Source organism: Pelodiscus sinensis, chromosome 6 (genome assembly GCF_052426305.1).
Source record: "Pelodiscus sinensis isolate ZL-2025 chromosome 6, ASM5242630v1, whole genome shotgun sequence".
NCBI lineage: Eukaryota > Metazoa > Chordata > Testudines > Trionychidae > Pelodiscus > Pelodiscus sinensis.
Window position 1 is genome coordinate 94,960,132 of NC_143057.1, and position 21,389 is coordinate 94,981,520.

Consider the following 21,389-nt stretch of genomic DNA (forward strand, 5'->3'; position numbering starts at 1 on the left):
CAGCAATGGAGGGAGGGGCAGCTGAAGCACCAGCATTTGATAGCTCCCTGGCCAAACCAGTCAGGATCCACTGTCAGAGGCTCCAAGATCTACCAGTCGATCCCGATTGACTAGTGACCAGTGATTTAATTGAAAATATTTTTTGCTAAATGGATATTTTCTCTCTCTCTGTCTCTGTCTCTGTCTCTCTGTCTCTGTCTCTGTCTCTGTCTCTGTCTCTGTCTCTGTCTCTGTCTCTCTCTCTCTCTCTCATTTGTTTTATTTGCCGTGGGAGGGAGCGGGGGTTAGGGTTGGTTGTGAAGGGGTCAGGTTGGTAAATCTCTTCCCAATCAGCCTGATGAAAACTCTGTTCAGCTTCAGTGGGTATTGGATGAGGCAAGAAGAGATGAGAAACTGTAGACCAAAAGTCACTTCTCGTTTAAGTATGGTTCTATCGAAGTCTGGAGAACTTCATTAGGAACGAATGAAATAGCATGGATGAACATAGCTCCATCTATTTAATGCTTTTTAATATTTTTAAGCTTTGAATTGTATGTTTACTGGAAAATCTGATGGGTGAAAACTGAGGAGCAGGTGGGCTTACTCATTGCCTTCTCACTGGAACATGATATAAAAGTGTATTGGAAGTATAGCATATACAGGCAATTCTTCAGTTAACTTGCAGCATTAGAAGAGAAACTGTCTGCTGTGCAATCGTACACATTGGCTGTGTCTACGTTGTCTACGCTGGCAAGATTTTGTGCAAAAGCGGCCGCGAGTTCTTGCGCAAGAACACTGACGTTCTAATGTGTGAAATCAGTGCTTCTTGCGCAAGAACTATGACGCTCCCGCTCAGGAATAAGCCCTCTTGTGCAAGTGTTCTTGCGCAAGAGGCCAGTGTAGACAGGCAGCCAAGACATTTTGCGCAAAAGCAGTTTAAACGGAAAAAAGCCCTAATGGCCGCTTGGACACTCCGTACCTGCATGCAGCTCCTGGACTTCCTGGTAACCTGAGCCCCCTTAAAGGCAATCGCAGCCTGCAGAGGCCACGAGGCAGAAGCCCTTCTGCTGCCTCTGCCCATAGCTCTGCCACGCGGCTCTACTGCCGTCCCCAACAGCCACCAGACCACCAGCCCAGGATGGCTGCTCCAGGGGGGGAACAGCCACCCGCACCTCTAGCGCAGGAGGCCCCAAGGGGCAGGAAATGGAGAGCCCCGTCCTGGTCCCCAGGGGCACCCGTCGCCGCAATGCGGAGATCTTCCACCATATGTCCCAGGCGCTCTCACACCAGGGACATGCAGCCCGGACCCTCGAGCAGGTCCGAGCTAAAGTACAAGAGCTGCGCCTGGGCTATGTCTGGACCAGAGAGGGCCAGGGGGCAGGAGCCGACAGCTGCCCCCACTACCAGCAGCTCCACCGCATCCTGGACCAGGCAGCACCCCACGGACTGTCTGACCCGTGGACATGAATAGGCGCCCCTCCGTCACCAGGCCCAGTGAGGCGGGGGAGGAAGATGAGCCAGCCAGAGGGTCAGATGAGGAGGAGGACCAGGGCAGCAGCGTGACCCTGCAGCTCAAGATCATCTCCAGCAGCCCCGACATCTCCCGTACATCTTCGGAAGCTGGGGAAGGATCCAGTGGTGAGTGTTGCACTTTGCACTCACAAGGGTGGGGGGGGGGGGCCAGGCACCCAGGGGGACACAAAGGGGAGTGTCATTTAGGCAGCATGAGCTGCACGCTGTGTAGCATTAGCAGTATGCAGCACGTGCAGCCTGGTGACTGAGCAGCACATGGCCTCCGCAGGCAGCTCCAGGGCACGCCTCGGACCACGCTGCTCACTCACGTCCAGACCAGGGGGCAAGGGTGGATGCCGGCTGGAACCAGCCAGGGCTCCAGGGGCTCAGGCCATAGCTCCACAAGGGTGCAGCACGCAGAACGGCACACTGTTTCTCCTCACTGTGAGGCACAGCCAGCTGCTGGTGAGAAAACTTCAGCATCACAGCCCTGTGAGCGTGGCCCCCACTGAGTCCCTTGTCTGCTCCCAGTGCCTTGGCTGGCCCCCCGAGGGAACTCCCCACTGCGGCCACACGCGTCCCTGGGCTACCGTATGTGAGGGCAAGGGGGAGGGAGGAAGTGCTCGGGCTGGCCATAGCGCCACCTGAGTTTCACTCCAAGGACGGTACACTCCCAAGTCACCGCTGGTTCCATCCAGGAGACAGCCACGTGATGGGGATCTGAGAGCCCAAACCACATCTGCCATATGTGCTCCCAGGCACTGTGTGGGGATTCATCTTGCTCCCTGTCAAACACCATTGATTAGCCCAAAGTCTCACAGCCTCCCCCGGCATGGAGTTCCACAGGTTAACACAACACACCCACCCTCCAACACCCCCAGGTGCAAGGACACAGACCAGTGGTTACAATACATGGAGGAGCACCCTTCTTGGGGGGGTAGTGCTGTATGCAAACATACAACAAGGGGAAGGGGGAAGAGTGGGCCCAAGCCACAGTCCTGTGGTGTCACCTGGCTTCAGGGGCGGAGGACATGGAGTGCGGAGACAGTGGCCCAGCTGCCTGAGTGACCCATCCTTTTCTCTGTTCCTTGCAGCGGGACTGAGCAGGAGCTGGGGACCCTCCAGTCCTGCGGCAGCTGCAGCACCCCCAACCACCCAAGCTCCATGCTGGTGGGTCTGGCAGCAGGACCAACTATTTCTGCAGCATGTGCAGGCCATCGAGCGCATTGAGACGGCCATCACCCGGCGGGTGGAGGCGGACATTGAGTGGTGCCAGCAGGCCTGGGGCCATTTCCAGGCCCAATGTGAGCGAGTGGCAGATGCCATCACTGCCCTCACCACTCACATTGGGCATGCAGTGCACTACGGCATAGCCGTGCCCCATCCACCCACCATTCCTCCCATAGCAATGCCCGTGCCCCCTCCTCCTCCTGCCCCTCCTGCTCCCGCAATGCCCCCTCCTCCTCCTGCCCCCGCAATGCCCCCCCTCCTCCTGTCCCTCCTGCCCACCTCCCCATGCTGCCTGCCCCAATGCATCCTGACCCCCATGTCCAGGTGTGCTCCCGCAGAGGCAGTCGCAGGGGCCACACCTCCCAGCAGTAGTTCCCCTCTCCCAGTTGAGAGCCACCCCCCCACACACCCTACATCCCCCCCATCCATTGTAAATATAATAAAGTTTGAAACATTGTGTTCCAAAAAAACCTCTGTTGGTTGTTTATTGGGAGGTAAGGAGAGGGGAGAAGGGAAGGGTTGGGAATAGGAGGGAGATGTCAAGGGAGACAGAGGCAACCCTACTATGGGGCCTGGGAGAACATCTCCATCAGGGCCTCCCGGATGCGCACCCCATTGTGGTGCGCCTGGCGGATGGCAGCTGTGCGGGGCTGTTCGAAGGACTGGCCCTTGACTGTCATCCATGCCGGGAGGAAGGCCTCCCCCTTCCGCTCCACGAGATTGTGGAGCACGCAGCACGCGGAAACTACCTCGGGTACATTCCACTCACCCATCTCCAGACAAGTTAGCAAACAACGGAACCGGGTTTTCAGATGCCCGAAGGCGCACTCCACTTGGTTGCGGGCCCGGTTGAGGCGGTCGTTGGACCGTCCCTGGTTGTGGTCCATCCACCCCATGTAGGGCCACATTAGCCAGGGCAGCAGGGAGTAGGCCACGTCCCCCACAACACACGTGGGCATTGGCATGTCTCTGACAGTAAATTCCCGCTGGGGGAAGAAAGTGCCCACCTCCAGCCTGTCAAACGGCTGGAGTTTCGTAGAATGCAGGTGTCATGTGCCCTGCCGGACCAGCCCGCATAAATGTCCAGGAAGCAGCCACAGTGGTCCATGAGGGCCTGGAGTACAATGGAGAAGTACCCCTTTCTGTTTATGAAATGGGTCGCTCGATGCTCCGGGGCACAGACAGGGATGTGGGTTGTATCCAGGGCTCCCCCGCAGTTGGGGAACCTCAGGGCAATGAAGCTGGCCATCGTAGCCTAACGTCGTGCAGGCAGATGACTTTCTGGAGCAGGACATCATTGATGGCACGGACGATCTGCAGAAGGATGCACGGAAACAGAGGAACACATCATGTAAGGCAGGGTGAGTGCATGCTCCCCCCCCATGATGCCCTCTGGCCTCACACACACACACACACACACACACACACACACACACACACACACACACACACACACCAGGGCCCCCTCATCCCACGGGCCACCTCTTTCCCCACCCGCAGGCATGTGCAAGGGACGGACGGCCCAACCCCCTGGATGACCCAACCTGGAGTCTTGCCTACACCTGAGCATGGAGTTCAGCATCCTTTCCCCGCCCCACTCCCCCTGGGACGACGGCACCGACGGTCGATCTGCCCATCCCGAACTGGTTTGCCACCTATTGGTAGCTGTCCGGGGTGGCCAGCTTCCAGAGTGCGATGGTGACCCTCTTGTCCACTGGGATGGGTGCCCGCAGCCAGGGGATGCTTCTTTGGAGCGCAGGGGCGAGCCAGGCACATAGCTCCAGAAACGTCTGCTTTCGTATGCAAAAGTTCCAGAGCCATTGCTGGTCGTCCCATTGCCCCAGGACCAGCCGGTCCCACCAGTCGGTACTGGTGTCCAGTCTCCACAAGGACCTCTCCACGGTGGGATGGGGATGGCACAGGGACACGATGGCCTCCCTGGTGAGGGAGTCCAGAGCAACCTGCGCCTCGAGGTCCTGGAGGAGGAGTGAAGCAGCCTGGAGCAGCAGCTGCAGCCACTCCAAAATGGCTGGAAGGGGCCAGAGCAGGCACAAGGCCATCCCTGGGTCCATGGCACAACAAACGAGCTGAGATCAAAAAATCAGCCTAAGGCACTAAAGGCAGAAGGCAGTGGTGTCCAATAAGGCAGAGGGCAACCACAAATAGAACTGCTATGGCTGTCAGTCCGTGCAAGAAGTCCTATAGCACGCAGCAGGAGAGAAATGGCTGTCCAGAGAGATCCCTTTAAGCACGTATCTCAAAGGAGCTCCAGCCCCTGCCTCTGCCCCCGGAAAGGGCTGGTGCCCTTTTGCCCTCTTCAAAATGGTTCCGGGCTTCTGCTTTTGGGCAAAAGCGTCCCGCCAATGTAGACACTCTTTTGCGCAAAAGCGCATCATTCTTACAATGAGTCCCAAACCAATATAGATGCTCTTTTGTGCAAATACTCTAATGCAAAAACTCCTGCGTTAAAAGTATTTGCACAAAATCTTGCCAATGTAGACATAGCCATTGTTTATCTGGGAGGAGTGAAATATCTTTCCCACACAAACTACTTCTTCATAATTACTTTGTCTATTCTGCATTTTAATAATTCTCATAATTTTACTAGTTTATTCAAGCTATTCATGCTGAAATGAAAGATCATGCAAAACACATCTGGTTTGTGTGTCTTGTTAAAAATTAAAAATTCAGCCTTCTTTTATTGTAAGTTTCACTAAAGTTTGTCAAACTGGGAAAATTTATGACTTTCCATTGAAATGTGAATGATACAGTAGTTTTGAAAGTGCTTTTTTGAATTTTTTTATTTCTTTAAGCATGAGAAACAAACTAAAATTCAAGGGGTGCAGTGTTGTGTGACTCAAATGTGAAAGAAGTGCTCACATGAAACTCTGTGATCTGAAATCAACACAGTCTACACAATTGTAACATTGCTGCAATATTGTGACACTAGAGTATACACTCTTCCATTTGAAGTGGGCAGAACAATTATTCTATAAATAAACTGTAGAAGAATCCAGAAGCCCTTGATCACATGCAGCTAGACTGTCATTTTACAATTATCTGTGATCAAGAGGCAGCTGCCTGTGAAGTAGTTTGTGACAGACCAATCTACCTCCTGGTCTTCCCGAAAGTAAATTCTGTTGGAAAGTGTACATCACATAGCATGCCAGCACAGCTATATTGAAATGGTAGCTGGGAGTGGGAAGAGGGGAGCTGAGCTTTGGCTGTGTCCAGTCCTCAACCCTTCTACCCCAATGCCACCTGCACCCATTAAGGAAAATAGAAACTCGGCAGATCCTGCTTCCTGTCCCGTGCTGAAACTCACAGTATGGGTAACCCACACAAGCGAGTACAGAAGGTGCCTTATTCCCCTTACTTCCTTATGTGACTATGTAGGGCTAGTGATGAATCTAGGACTTCTTGTTAACTACATTGCACCTATCCTCCTAGACCTGATTATGGGCTGCATGGGAAGCTGTGCTTGTTCAGGAGGAGCATGTGGAAGGAATTTTGTGACACAAACCACTAATCTTTTCATGATCCCAGAAGGAAGTCATCTGTGCCACCCCTTTACAAAGTGCAATAACCTTTTTCCTCATGTGAGCTCAGCTTTACCCATGCGCTCGGGGAGGTGAAGTCAAAGCTTTGTCTCGCTCTGCCACTTAATAGACTAGAGGGAAGGCAGAGGACTCCAGCTCTTTCCCTCACATCTTAGCTGAGATTGAGGAAGGGCCAGATTAATCATTAATAAGGCTATAGCCTAGACCAGTGGTCCCACCGAGTGATCGGGGCCAGTCCTGCCCCCGGGTGCGTGGTGCATGGGTAGTGCCAGCCCCTGGGCACACAGCACAGGAGCAGCACCGGCCCTGGGCATGCAGCGCATGGGCTGTTCCGGCCCCGGGAGCACGGCGTATGGGCGGCCCTGCCCCTGGGTGCGCAGCACACGAGTGGCACCAGCTCCAGGCGCATGGCATATGGGCAGCCCCACCCCTGGGTGTGCAGCACAGGAGTGGTCCTGGCCCCAGGCGCGTGGCGTATGGGCAACCCCACCCCTGGGCGTGCGGCACAGGAGTGGTGCCGGCCCCAGTAGTGCGGCGCATGGGTTCGGGACCACTGGCCTAGACCCTTCTATTGTTTAAGCCCTCCTGCTCAGGCAGAGCTGGGGCCAGGTGGGGGAGGGGAAGCAACAGGGTTCCAGGAGGCAGAAGCACTGAATGAGCTGCTGCTGGATGAAGAAAGCTAGGTGGAAAGGATGGGGCACCTGCTGTCTCTGCTTACTGCTATTCATGGCTCTTCCTATTTTACCCAAATATGATGACTTCATATTTTCTGCAATATGTAATTCATACTTAGGGCCTTCCTTCCCATTAGCCTAAGTCCCCTCATAACCTTAATCCAGCCGTAGAGAGAGGGTGTCTGAACTAATCTCTTGTATGGCCACAGTGGATTTAGTCACACTACGGGCCAGAATATGATAGATAAGATTTGTAAAACTGGACCCAAATGCTGAAGTACTCAGAAACACACACTGTACATTATCATATTTTTGGGTCTAGTCCTGCAAACCTTATTTATCACAATGAAGAGGAGAAATATACAACTGAGAACGTATTGTATATTAAAAGAAACTAATTTAATATACATAGAGAATAAAATGTGAATGTATGTAACAGACTAAAATTAAATAAGCTGTATGAACTGTTAGCTTATAGGGAATTATTAACTTGGCTTTTCACTGATTCTGATTCTGATTTTAAAAATTTGTCAGCTATGTAATAGCTATTTAAATGAATTTAGCTGAGTTTGGTATTTCTACCAGATTGGTTTGGAGAAAAGCAGTTCATTAAATTAACCAGAGCTCAATCTAGGGAAATGGCTAGCGAGATGTAAGAAATGTCTAGCATATGTATATAAAAAAATAAATTAAGCAGTTTTATTGTTCGCCATTTTGGTGTACACTGCAGTGGGTGCTAATAAAATTATCTTTGCCTATATGTTGTGAAGAGCAACTCAATCTGATCACTGATCAGTTTCAAACTTGTTACAATAATTTGATATTACTTGTACTTTTTACAGCTGTAACATTAATTCATTTTAGCAAAATCAAATGATTAGGGACATCTCATAATTATATAAGATGTTCAACAAAAAGTCTACTGATGAATTTGTCTCTGCAATTGTACAGGGTTTAGAAAGTATATTGAAACTGACACATTACCCTTAGCCTATCTCTCAAAGTTTTTTTGTTTGCAATGGAAAATAACTTTATGATTAATCTAAATTCATTCTGCAAGTGGGTTATGTGAAACTTATATTAGTGAGCATGTTCATGTAATACTGTTTTCTCTTGCATGATTTGTAGTGTCTACATCTAGCTATATCTTTTATATTTAATCAGACCTCTGTGCTTTTAAAGTACTTGCTTTATTCTCTTTAATAATTCATATTTTCAATTGATTTATATAATGATTATCTACTGAATTATTTTTCCATTACCAAGAGCAAGAATGTGCTTGTGCTTCATGAGTCAGACATGATAAAAAAATTTATTTGAACAGTTAGCTCAGTGAATTGGTCCACTGTATCTTGATTTTATCCTCGAATGCAAACTCATTTGTTTTCAATATATTGAGGAGAGCTAAGGGAAATTTTATTGACAAAACAGAGTTTTGTCAGAAATTAGTAGCTCATTGGAAATATCTTACAAAAACAACTTGGGTTTTATGAATTTTCCTAACTTTCAGGCAGGATTCCAATGGAACTCTTTGCTAGGAAAGTTTCTGGGGACCTGGGCTTAAAGCATCTTTGGGGCAGCCCCACCTTACGGATGCAAAATTGTTTGGGATCCTGAGGCAGCTCCTCTTTGCCTAACATTCTAGAGTCTAAGCTACCAGCTCTATAGCAGGAAGCCTTGAAGCTGTGAGAATCCTGGGCCAAGCTGGGGCTTTTGAGGCTTCTAGGTTCCCTGGCAAAGTGTTGGGAGCCTGGAGATCCTGAGCTAAGCTTCCAGGATCTGTAACTATTGGGCATTCACACCAGGCAGACTGCCTCAAGTCCAGAGACCTAGGACTCAGGGCTTCCAGACTGCCTCATTAGTTGGCTCCCTGGGCATCTGGAAGCCCTGGGGTCTCTGGCTCCAAAGCAGTCTGCATGGTGGCACTGCCAGAGATACTGGATGCCCAGAAAGCTGCTCAGGTTTGTGAGAAATTTGAAATATATATATATATATTCTGTCTAAATCAGACTGAATCCAAATTTTCACATTTTAACATTTGTGCTGAATGGAAATCTGGAGTTGCTGGCTTTACTCAAGTAAAACTGAATGGTCCCATAGAAAATGTAGTGTAGTTTCTTCAGCTGCATTGAATATTTGCTCTAAAGTAACATGAATGGGAGAAAGCCATTAATGAAGAATCTTCTCTTGTATGGGGTGCGTAGATATTATTTACTGGATTAAATTGCTAAATAAATGTTCCCTCTTTTGATTATCATATACTAGTTATCTGTTTAATACTTAGTTATATATTTCTAATTCAGTTTGTTTCTATTGCACTCATTTTTCATTATAGTCTCTTTATATTTACACAAAAGAAAAAAGTACAATATAATTATCTCAGGAAATAAGACACAAACATTCCCAGAATTTCCTCATGATGAAATTATTTCAGTTTCTGTACACTCAATCAGAAACAAAACAAAACCAGAAGCAAATTACTTACCTTCAGTATTTCATTTAATGTTAGTGCTTTTCTGAAGAAATACAAGAAGAATACACCAGTTTATCTACTGCAGTATTAACAGCTGAAGTGCTTCAGCTGAACAAAATCTTCTAAAGATATTTTCACCCTTGTCCTGTGGTAAACAAAGACAGATGAAAACACATTCAGAAAATTTGCATTTTAGCTCCCTTGCTTTCATCCAGACCTTGGATCCTGTCCATTTTTCTACATAATTCTTTTTATAGGCATGCACAATTTTTTTAAAAAAGAGATGGGAAAGGTTAAGAATCCTAACAAATTAAAATGGCATTTTCCTCATGAGTTTAAAATGTTATGTTTTATTTTATGGATCATTGCGCATTTATCTGTGATTGATTAAGAGAATTCTAAGACGCTTATACACATTCTAATGGATTGGTATGTTTAAGGAAACATTTCTCATATTCAAGATTCACTTCACCATGGAGGTTTCAGTCTCTTCTGGGAAGGTTGCAGCAAATTCTGGGAAAATGGAAAAAGAAATATATTATCAATTAATCATTGTCAGTTACAACTACAAAGGCAGAATGGTTTATTGTCTACTGAATGTTCAACAGATTTACTACCTTTGCTGAGTCTAACACGGAAATGGCGAGGCAAGAAAGATTAAAATAAGTCTACCTAGTCTGTGTCTAATATACAGTAGTAACAAAAGGGCATAATTGCTTATGAGGTGCTAAGTGGCCTGGGCCCAGTGATGAGGCCAGGATGTTGGTTTCAGAGCCCAATGCTGAACTGAAGCTCCTCAAAGTCCATCTTAAACAAAGATCACAAGTGCTTCTAATCATCTCCTGGAAACTGGACAAGCTGTACTGGCAGTTTGTACGTCAGCCACAGCCACCATTGGTGATAACCATTCACTGCAACATATGGACTCTCATCCCTCCTCATCACCAGTATGGCTTGTGGAATCAGATGACCCAAATTGGACTTCAGTGTAGAAGTAAATATAAGATAGTAAGAAGAGCAATCCTTTGCTTCTTCAATGACTGAAGCAGTTGATATATGACTTCTACAGATCATACAGACTTCCTCAGCATCCAGATTTTGAGATGTTAAATCAGCCATTACCAACAGGACAAAATGCCACAATGCAAGAAGTAATGTTAAAGGAAGACATTGAAAACCTTTATCACTATGAAATAAAGGGAAAAACCTATTGATAGAAAGAAATCTGAAAATGAAGGCATGCAAAAAAGAGAAACTTGTCTATTTTAGAAAAAAATAGAAATGACCAAAGACAAGTACACTTACAAGGTGAAGTATCTGGGTCACTCCAGGTTTCAGACTGACTTACGAAAGAGCTTAGGGATATAGATGTCGATCACTAAGTTATAGAACAGAGATTTATTCCGTGGAACATGTAAATGACAGCCTGTATGCACAGCACGTTATAATTCTGAAAATTGATCCTGATGGCCCATTCCATAGGGATCTTCAGGTCTTAAAAGAAAAAAAATACATTTTGCTAAACTTCACATTTGAAGACCCTCCCTTTGTGCAGCTGTTATTTCCTGTGTTTATGGGAGGGTATGTTCTGGGTGGGATGCATTATGCATGGAATTTCTTATTAATCAGGGCAGGAGTACTGCCTATTCAATCAAATTGGTTATCTAGAGCACTTTAGTCAAAGAAAAAGCCAGAATACAGTTTGTAGCCACTTAGAAGCAATATAATCCAGCAAGAGCACAGCAGTCCTATAACTATCTAGTACAAATACATGAGAAAAATGGGAGGTACACTCCTCCAAAAGAAGATGGTTAACATTGTGGACTGTTTGTACACCTAGGCCAATGTCAAACACACTCTTTTTATTTATTTTCAAAATGCACACACAAGCTATGAGTTCCCCTATAAGAGCCATACTGAAAACTTTAGCTATTAGTTAAATTAATGGATAATCCATTAACTGACATATAAGAACATCAGAATGGCCATACTGGACAGCCTAGTATCCTGTCTTCCAACATTAGACAATGCCAGGTGCCCCAGAGGGAATGAACAGATCAAGTAATCATCAAGTGGCACATCTCCTGTTGTTCATTCCCAACTCCTGACAAACAGAGGTTAGGGATACCATTCCTGCCCATTCTGGCTAATAGCTTCTGATGGCCCTATCCTCCATGAATTTTTTGAACTTTGTTTATAGTCTTAGACTTCACAACATCATCTGGCCAGGAGTTCCACAGGCTGACTATGTGTTATGTGAAGAACTTATTTTTTGTTTTAAACTTTTTACCTATTAATTTCATTTGGTGACCCCTCGTTCTTATGTTTATGCAATGGACTAAACTCTTCTTTATTCACTTTTCCCTCACTAGTCATGATTTTATAGATCTCTGTCATATCCCCCCTTAGTAATCTCTTTTCCAATCTGAAAAGTTGCAGTCTTATTAATCTCTCCTCATTTGGCAGCCATTCCAAACCCCCATTCTTTTTTTGTCCTTTTCTGAACTTTATCAATTCCAAGATGATCTTTTTTTGAAATGAGGAAACCACATCTGCATGCAGTATTCAAGAAGTGGGTGTACCATATATTTATACAGAAGCAATAAGGTAGTTTCTGTTTTATTCTCTATCTCTTTCTTAATGATTCCTTACACACTGTTTTCTTTTTTGACTGCTGCTGCACATTGAGTGGATACGTCCAGTATCATTTAGTCTTACCATTTTGCTTTTATTAGATGATATCTTGAATTACATATTTTTGGTTTTTACTGTATTTATTCCTATGCATCAAGGATATTTGGGCCACCCCCTTCTCCCATTTTATTTAAAAGTCTAAACTTTTTTCAAGCCAGCTAATGAGTCACTAACAAGATTGTTCAATATGAATCATTCACTACTTTTACCTTTTGCAGAATTTGGACTGCAGAGACTTGCATTTTTTATACATGGAGTAGGGAAGAAGGGCTGGCCACTCTTTTTAAAAAAATTGGTGTTATAACAAGCTTAAATATTTTATGCCCTAGTAGCAACATACTGTGACAGAGTTTGAGTAAACTGATCAAAGATGACATAGGTTCTATTTCACAAAAAATATAAATGTATAAAATTAGTGGATAGAACATAGGACTGACAGAAAAGTCCTGTATCTATCACCAAATTGTTCTGTCAATTTTATGAGTTTTCACCTCAGTTTTGGCTTCTGTAAAATAGATATAAAACACTGTTTGTACATCACTTTGAGATCTGTGGATGAAAAGTGCTATGTATATGCAAATGTGATTATTTGTCATTGTGATTATTAACCATAAAATAGCTATTTGTTTCCAAGAACACATGCATAATCTAATACACACATACAAAAATGTACATTGCTCTTTTTTACAATTGAGTACATTCTTAATGAAGCATGAGTAATCTTGTACTAATTAAAAGCTCTTTTCAACCAGAATTAGTTTTTTGTAGCTGCTGATCCTTAAAAGTTCTTTAGGTCTGCAATTGGAATTCTTAAGAGTTAACATCCTTTCTTCTGTGGTCTTGGTAAGCAAAAGAAAGCAATCTTACCCTAACTCCCATTCTTCAGAACAGAGGTCTAGACCCACCCAAATTGACTGTCTCTTGCAGCAAATGCTTGGGAAATCCCCCACTTTATGTACAGGGTAACCACATTTCTTCATGTTGACTATGGGACATCTGTTAAAATTACTCATATTCAAATAAGTTAAATGGCAATCAGTTGGAACTATGTAGTACAAATGTTCAAATTAATATCAAGTTGACTGATGTTAAAAAAGAAGTAATTTAAAAAGAAATTAAAAAGAAATACTGCATAGTTGGAAGTCTTTTTATTTGCCTTCTTATATTTAAGGGATTGGGGTTCACACAGGAAGGGGTGACACAGACAGGCACAACCTACCCCCCCCCCCCCCCCCGGGGATAAATGACAGACACGCTCCCCTATACCTCTCTCCCCGGGGATAGTTACCAACCACCCCAAATCTCCCTGCCCGGCATACTCTGCCCTACATTCCAAGCTGGGCGCTGGGATGGACCCACCTCTACTGGTACCTGGAGTCATGTGTCCCTGTGGCAACATGGGGGGCATACAACATCCCCCCGTGATTTCTGCCAGGTTTCACACCACAATATGGCCAGCAGTAGTCTTTAGGCACTGTGTAGGTGGGAAGGAACAGGAGCTGCTTTCAGTCCTGGATGGGGGGAGGGAAGAAATGACCTGGACCATAACTTTGTACAGCTCATCTCTTCTGCCTCCCTAGTCACCTTGTGGCTGGAAGCTTGCCCCTTTTTGCCTATACATGTCAAAAGGCAGCTAACAATTCCAGGTTGCTGCTGGTCACCAACATAACCCAGTCACTTCTTTTCCCTCCCCTCCCCTGGCTACAACACAGGCTGTAAGTGGTTAAGCCCTGAGGCTGCATTGTGCACCTAGATCCAGGGAGCCTGACTGTAAGGGCTTCAGTGACCTAGCCAGATAAGTGGCTCAGCATGCCAGGGTGCCTCGGGGATGGAAAAACGCCATGCTCCATTGGGGGCAGGACCTGTGGTTGGGGAGAAAGTAGGGAGCAAAGTGATTGCTGAACCCCTGCTCTTGGCATGGACAGACTTGAAATTCCTCCCTCCCCATACACACACTACTCCAGAGATTAGCTGAGGGACAGAGAGGCTATGCAAGGCTATGGCACAAATGAGCTTGGCTTCTCCTAGCCAGTGTCCTGAGTAGAGGGTCTGGGGCTTTCTTGGGGTGCCAGCTCAGCCAACAGCTGTGAGGAAAGGAAGGAGTCCTCTGGCCAGGCTGCTGTTGAGCTGAGTGCTCTGACCAGGATCTGGTTCTCTGCTTAGCACTAGAGGTGGGGTATGGAGGACAGGCAAAACAGGGAGAGGATAGTGAGAGAGGGAGCACATAAAGGCCTGATGGGTGGGCAACAGAGGAGATCTATAATTAGCCACTGTCAGATGCCTGCCCACACTCACCAGCTTCCATAGTGTACAGCCAGTGATGGCCACAAGAGGGACAGGATGCAGGACCCTGCTGAGTAGGACCCAGCACAGCAGGGGCCATGCTGAGCAACACAGAGAGGGTATGTCTACACTACCCTCCTAGTTCGAACTAGGAGGGTAATGTAGGCATACCGCACTTGCAAATGAAGCCCGGGATTTGAATTTCCCGGGCTTCATTTGCATAGGCGGGGAGCCGCCATTTTTAAAACCCCGCTGGTTCGAACCCCGTGCAGCGCGGCTACACGGGGCTCGAACTAGGTAGTTCGGACTAGGATTCCTATTCCGAACTACCGGTATACCTCGTTCCACTACGAGGTGTACCGGTAGTTCGGAATAGGAATCCTAGTCCGGACTACCTAGTTCGAGCCCCGTGTAGCCGCGCTGCACGGGGTTCGAACCAGCGGGATTTTAAAAATGGCGGCTCCCCGCTTATGCAAATGAAGCCCGGGAAATTCAAATCCCGGGCTTCATTTGCAAGTGCGGTATGCCTACATTACCCCGCTAATTCGAACTAGCGGGGTAGTGTAGACATACCCAGAGTGGCTGGTCCTACTTTAACTTTGTCCCATCACCAGCCTTGCACATGCACCTTCATTGGCAGTCCCTGGACCCTCCCGCTCACTGTTTGTGATAGGGTAGGTGGTTAGCAGGTAGCTGGCCAGTGGCAAGACCAGATAGTACTGACGGAAGGGGCAGAAAATTTTGGATAATTGGCCTGTTTTTAAGAAAAAGTTGGGACATATGCAAGAGGTCTTAAATAGGGAAGTAGTATCAGAGGGGTAGCCATGTTAGTCTAAATCTGCAAGAACAACGAGAAGTCTTGTGGCACCTTATAGACTAACAGATGTATTGGAGCATAAGCTTTCATGAGCAAAGATGCATCTGACGAATTGGGTCTCTGCCCATGAAAGCTTATTCTTCAATACATCTGTTAGTTTATAAGATGCCACAGGACTTCTCGTTGTTCTTAAATAGGAGAGTGTCCCTTTAAAAATGCAAGGTCTGGAAAGCCTACTTAGAGGTGATAGAAATGTAGCCGTGTTAGTTTGGTGTAGCTGAAACAAAAAACAGGACTATGTAGCACTTTAAAGACTAACAAGATGGTTTATTAGGTGATGAGCTTTTGTGGGCCAGGGCTCTGGCCCATGAAAGCTCATCACCTATTAAACCATCTTATTAGTCTTTAAAGTGCTACATAGTCCTGTTTTTTACTTAGAGGTGGGGTCTTTTCCAGCTATCTAGTTTTTCATTAGCTCTAGAAAAAACTTGTAAACAAATGTGTAACAGACTGACCTGCCCCTTTAAGGACAGGGTATATGGACCGGCCAGCCTTGTTCAATAATCAGATCCTGCTGAGGAGGACAGGTGATCCTTATAGAAGATTGAGAACTCAGTTGGTGGGAAGCTGCTGAAAGAAAGGTGATTTTTTCCTGTGACTAGTCCTAGAGCAAAGAGAGAGGTGTAGAGTGAAAGGCTCTGCATCCTCTGTTGGTCAAAGGAATAGCTTTATTTTTCATTACACTGCCAAGCTTTGTTTAAATTAATAAACCATATCCTTAGGAATGGGCATGAAATGGTCTGGGCGAGGAATCAGAACAACAACCTTACAAGGCAAAATAAGAGAGCAGAATTTTGATTATATGTCCTTGGTGAAATCATCTCTTTCTGAAGTTATTATGAAGGTTGTTTATTTTAGCCATTGCTTTTTCTCTCCTGACAGCTGGAGTAACTTAAATTTTCCGGTGAACTTCAAAAATTGGCATGTCAACTAGAGAGACTAATATGTGCAAATTATAAATTATTAAAATGACTTTGTATTACTGGCCACTTCTTGCTATGTGTTAAATCCCTATTCCAAAGAGTTCACAATCTAAGGATATATGCCCTCCACTGTTGCTAATTTAATTGTCTTAAGCACTTCTGAAAATGTTCACGTAGTCCTCTTTTCAAAAGTGACTTAGGTGCCTAACTCATTGAAAACTTCTACATGACTAAATCTGTTCACAAATAGGACACAAGTTCCTAAGTCACTGAGCAATTTTTGAAAATTTTATCCTTTGCTTTGCCTTGTCTCTCTTTTCTTGTAGTGGTGCCCATCACTCTAAGAATCTTTCCCTCCCATTCCCCAAAGGTATCCTTTACAATAAAAGTTCCTTCCTCAAAGCACTAAAATATTCCTGTCCATCTTGTTTATTTTTTAATATATGTAAAGCATGTTTCCCTCCTACCCAGCCTGTTGAGCTGCCACAAAGTAGAATGGCACCAAATTAAGGCCATTCTGTATGTATTTACTGTTGTAGGTATACAGCACTGTGTGAATATTAGAAAGGCAAATATGCCAAATACGAATTCCTACCCCACCGGGTAGGTGGGGCAGATATCCATTACAAAAGGAGGCCTTCCATTATAGATTGACTTACTAAGGAATCAGGATACCTGATGTTCTAGGGCTTGGAGAATCTAGAAAGTCATAGAACTGCTAGGTTCATTAACTTCTATCAAATCAATAAATTAATTTCAAACCAAGTTGGCTTTGGTCTTGCACCTTTCTTATTTGTTATTTCTACTGATGTGTTGCCCAAATTTTTCTAAACAGGGACACATTATGAGGGGTTGTTTGTGTATGTATTTATTTATTTGCACTGGCCAAATGGACCTATGAATAAATTGTCAGCTGTTAAAACTGATCATAGATGCTACAATAAACCTCAAGACTGATTCCCCCAGTAGACCTTTTTCTTCAGTTACTTACCTAATGTTTATCAGTATTTGACTTGGGCTTTCATTATTTTGTGTGTGTGTGTAGAAATTGTCTAAAAATGTTAAACAGAAACCACAGATTCTCTTTTAAACAAATACCATGAACCTTAGTCATTGCTAGTAGTTAGATTAAACAGATCAAAGTTGCACCTTTATCAAACAGGTACTCTGTTAAAATTAAAATATTTTTATTAGTTTTTACAGTTTGAAGTGCATAATAAGATCATGATCTATTGTTTATGGATTTAAGATAAAAAAACTATAAGATGGTGGAGCCCATTTTGTTGGCAGTGGGGAAGGCAGAAGAAACATTTCACAGTTCTTTATTGTTTTATATAAAAATTGAGATATGAGATTCAACAATGAATTCACTTCTTGGATGGTGATATGGTGAACAGATGGAGAAATAAGGCAGAAGTAGTGAGGTGGATTGGAATAGAAAAACTTGGGGAACTGGGACAGAAAATTGTTTTGCATGTCCAATAACACACACTTTGTTAGTAGTGTCTGAAAGTTGTCACCAGCGGCCTATATGAAATAGTTGGAACCCCTTAGTTCAACTCCTAGAGGAAGAGTGACCATTTAACAAATACCATCATTATCTATATGGTACCAATTGACTCCAATGTTGACAGTTTCATTAGAAAGGCCAAGGAACGAATGGGAATGGAGGCTTAGTCCACACAAGGAAAGGGTTGCCAGTATAGATATGCCAACAAACCATCTTTGTGTTGACACAGCTTATGCCTGAAAAAAGGTGCTTGGGGGTAGAGACATAAATATGCTTAGTTAAATGGAAGGGAATTAAATAACATTTTGGAGGGAGATTTGTGGGAAAAGTGAAGAGTTAATAGAGGGTCCAACTTGGGCTTCAGTGTTAGGGCTCTGGGTAGTAAATCTACAGATGTCAAAAGGAAGTCAATGTGGGGTGTTTTGCCCAGGAATAGTAGATGCACTTGGAGCAGTTTGAGTGAATACTCATTCACCTTATTGTGAGAAAACAAGTGCACTGTCTTATAAAGTAGGACAAATACTTGCATGTTACTTTGCATGCTCTGTTACTGGTATTCTGGAAAACATAATAATTAGTTGAAGTAGATAGGAAAGATATTTTAATATTCATTAATGGTTTTATATTCTATCATGTTTATCACAATAATGCTATGTTTATTAATGATATGCCAGATTTGAAAATTGCCAGATAAAAAAAGTGTATTCAAATACTATTAAAAAAATCAATCAAAATATCTAATTCATATTGTATATGAAAGCCTCCACAAATTAATTTTTATCAAATTGTTATTGAGTGCCATAAATATAGCTGTTCTTATATAGTGCACAAGACTGCAAAACGTATCAGACTGACATTTTAAAATAACTCGATTTGAAAAAAAATCCTTCCTGAGCTGAGGTTACTGTATTGTAAATTTCAGCTGAGTGATTTCTCTACATGCAGTTACAAACTCCCGAAACTCGTGGGTTATAATGGAAAAGCTTGATTCAACCTTCACTCTAGCAGCAGGCACAGCATCGCTATAATTAAACCTTCCTCGCGTTGATTCACAGCCAGGATTACTCGCAGAGAGAAGAGAGAGCTTAATCATCGGGGAAGAAAGGCGAGGGGAAGATTCAAAGTGGGAGCAGAGGACTTCAGAGCCTTCTGTAGGAACGATAAATATTACAATATAGTGGTGAGAAGCGAAGGAGTTAAAAGCTTGAGGTTCCATTTTTACCCAAAGTCAATTTAGCAGCGACATCCACTCTGTGCTACTTTGCTACCTGAAGTCACTTTCTACTGAGAGTCCTATTGGGAGAGCAATACAAAGCAGACAGACGAGCATCAAAATGCCAGTCTAATTCAAGCTTCTTACGCCTGGCTTCAAGAAGCAAGAGAAAAATCTCCAAGGAGCTTTTAAAGGACGAGAAAAATCACATAAATTAGCAATAGAAACTCCTCTTAGGTCATATTTAGTCCATCCCTCTGCCTGGGCTGGGTCGTTAGTAGTGCCAGCTTCACTCTCGCAGATAGATCTGGCTGTAGCGCTTTCTCCATTGCTTGCTCCAGGCTGTTCTTCGCTTTGTTCGCCCCAGCGCTCCAGCTCGGCTCAAAGCGCTGCAAGCCACGAGGCTTCATCCTGCTCTCCCGGAGTGCCCCCGAGTGGGTTTGCTGGGACAGGAACAGCAGCTCTTGCTCCCTGCGGCCGCTGCTCCTCCCGGGATCCGGGCAAGTGAGGCAGGAGCTGTCCAACTTTTCAGCGCAGTTCCCCCCCGCGGGGCTGCTGAAGGGAGGGCGGCAGCCTGCGCGAAGGGCGGCTCACCAGCTCCCTGCTGCTCGGGAAGCGGCAGCAGCAGCCTCAGCGGCCGCCTGCCTGCAGCGCGGAGGTGCCCTGTCCGCGGCGAAGCGGTGAGCATGGAGGCAGAGGACGGCGGCAGCTGCTTGTCCGCGCTGGCCAGCAGCGGCGACAGGGCCGGCGGCGGGGGGAGCCTCAAAGCCCCCAAACATCTGTGGCGGCACGAGCAGCTCCGGCAGCCGCCGCCCCAGTGCTCCCAGCCGCCGCCGCCGCCAGCCTCCCGGGGCCGCTTCTCGGCCGGCGGCGGCAGCCGGGTGAGGCACCGCGGCTACTCGGACACGGAGCGCTACCTGCACTGCCGAGCCATGGACCGCGCCTCGTACGCCGTGGAGACCGGCCACCGGCCCGGCTTGAAGAAATCCCGGATGTCCTGGCCCTCGTCCTTCCAGGGACTCCGACGGTAGGAAGGGGCTGGGGCGCGCTGCCCGAGGGGGCGAGCTCCCGCCATTCGCCCTCCCCCCCCCGGCTGTGGGGTTCCCGCCACCGCCTCCCAGCCACCCCCCCAAATCCCTTCTGCCCCCGGGGCTGTTTGACAGGAAGGGCCGTTGCTGAGGGGGGCACCAGGGCAGTGGCGAGTGGAGGGAGGGGAGAATGGCAGGGACCGAGAGAAGTGGAAAGGGGATGGAGCGACAGGAAAGAAGTGAGGAGATGGGGTGCGAGGCACCAGGACAGAGCTGAGACCTCCTGGAGGGGAGGGCTTTTGGGCAAGGGGCTAAGGAGAAACACTAGGACTGAGGCGAGAGAGGCTGTAACAAGGGCGTAGGTGGGCGTGGGGGGGGGAAGCTGTGTGCTGTGTCAAGACACTTTGGAATTGGGGGGCACTCACTCAGCAGCTGAGTCCTGAGTCAGACTGTAGTTGGATGGGCAAGAGGATCCTCCGGAGAACGTGTCTCTTTATCATATAAGTAGGGAAAGGCTTTTACAATCCCCACACAGCTGCCCCCCTTATCCCTACCCCCACCCCTCCAAAAATAAAACCCCACGTGGCTGTCTCAGGAAAGTTTGAGAGCAAAATGTACAATTATCTTCCCCAGAAACCTTCAGGAGACTGTGTAATGAATGAACACATCACCCATCACAGAGCCCTAGCTTTCATTCTCCTTTCTACCTGCTCCTCATTAAAGAGAATCTAAAAGATGCACTACTGCTTTCACTACAGTGACATCTTAGGGGTGTAAAATGTTGGCGCTGAGAATGGGAAGGAAGGATGAAACCTGTTCTGTCAACATAAGGTTCCAATAGTAACTGTTTTGTGTGAAGGCCAGTGGAGTAACAGATCCAGGGTTAGAGACTTGCTAGGATTAATGGGCTGATGGAGAATCAGAATAAAGATTTTTAGCAAGAGGGAGGAGTCCATCATTTATTAGTCTATTGTCTCCTGTTAAGCAAGCAATATATTATTTTGCTGTGTGCAATTAAATGGTGCTTACTTTGCAGTTTATGGTCTATAGAGTGATACCAGTTTTGAAACTGAACTCTTTGTTGCAATCAGTGGACAGTTTTGCTATAAAACTGACAGGATGTAGTTCAATTTATGATTTTCATTTGCAGCAAGTGGAACCACTTCCTTTAGTTAGAAAAAACACACCTTTTTTCTGAATCTGAAAATTAGGTGGACACTGTAAATAAAGTGTTTGTATTGGGATGTGGGAAAAGGAACTTACTTAATAGTACATTGAACTGTAATTAAATATTGATAAGATTTTTTTCTAATTTGAATGGTCAGGCTCTTACAGTACGACATGTTCTGTGAATAAATACCAGAGAATTATGGCCTTGTGCATGGTTTGATTGTGCCCCTTTGGTAAACTGTGAGACATACATATCTTGCACC

At 45.8% G+C, this 21,389-nt stretch overlaps 1 protein-coding gene and 1 pseudogene across 2 annotated transcripts in view; both read left to right on the plus strand.

The window, feature by feature from the left end:
- The window catches only part of PDE4D (phosphodiesterase 4D), a 1,058,382-nt gene that overhangs the window by 331,393 nt on the left and 705,600 nt on the right, over nt 1-21,389 (plus strand). The gene's annotated exons all lie outside the window — the stretch shown is intronic.
- On the plus strand, nt 1,690-14,746 carry LOC142829944 (ubiquitin-conjugating enzyme E2 Q2 pseudogene; annotated as a pseudogene).